Raw genomic sequence first — 802 nt, 5'->3', positions numbered from 1 at the left:
TTCTGCTGTGCTCTTACTGCAGAGCGCTGCTTGGGGAAGGGGGAAAGGGAGGAATAAGCTGGATCATGTGAGGAGTCTCCTTCCTGCTCACTGCCCTGCCCAGGACACATCTCAGCAAGGCCCGTGCAGGAGGGAGGGTGAAAGGAGCCAGACAAGCTTCTCTGATCAGGAGCCCCAAGCTCCAGAGAGGCTGGAGGAGGTGGGGAGGAGAGCAGATGACTCCTGTCCCTGAGGGCAGGTCTGGGCGGCTTGCTCTCTAAGGACTTTTGATTTACTGGTCTTCACAGTGGCTCTGATTTTGACTTTCTCTAGATTTGGAGTGACCTGAGTTTGCAACTGCTTCCATCTCCAGCCCTCACTCCTGGAAATTGCTAGGGCTGGTGTATGTGAATTCTTTGACTAGGTAGGCACGTTTTTATATTTCTTTGGGTCTCTTATCCTCCTCTCCAGTTAGGGCTAGAGACAGAAAGCTAACTTGGGAGGCTGTTGCAATGAACTAGTGGAGAAATGACAGGGGCTTGAACCAGAGCCGTAGCAATGGGGGTGGAGAGAAGCGGACAGCTTCAAGAACTATTATGGAGATATGGCGGATGCTATTCGATCATGGATTAGCTGTGCTCTCTGCCAGAGGTTTTGAAATGCAAATTCAACAAGCCAAGGGTTTCAGACACAGACTACTATCTTCCCTACCCTAGCATTTAGTGCACTTGCCAAGGCATTAAGAGCTTGGGACAATGAAGTAACATGTACCTAATAACACAGACCACATAGTTTGAGTCCTAGCTCTGCTACTTCCTAGCTC

Source organism: Callorhinus ursinus, unplaced genomic scaffold, assembly GCF_003265705.2.
Source record: "Callorhinus ursinus isolate GAN/ISIS: 27379988/994484 unplaced genomic scaffold, GSC_fseal_2.0 scaffold25, whole genome shotgun sequence".
Lineage (NCBI taxonomy): Eukaryota > Metazoa > Chordata > Mammalia > Carnivora > Otariidae > Callorhinus > Callorhinus ursinus.
The sequence above is the reverse complement of the archived record's forward strand: the minus strand, read 5'-3'. Positions refer to the sequence as shown.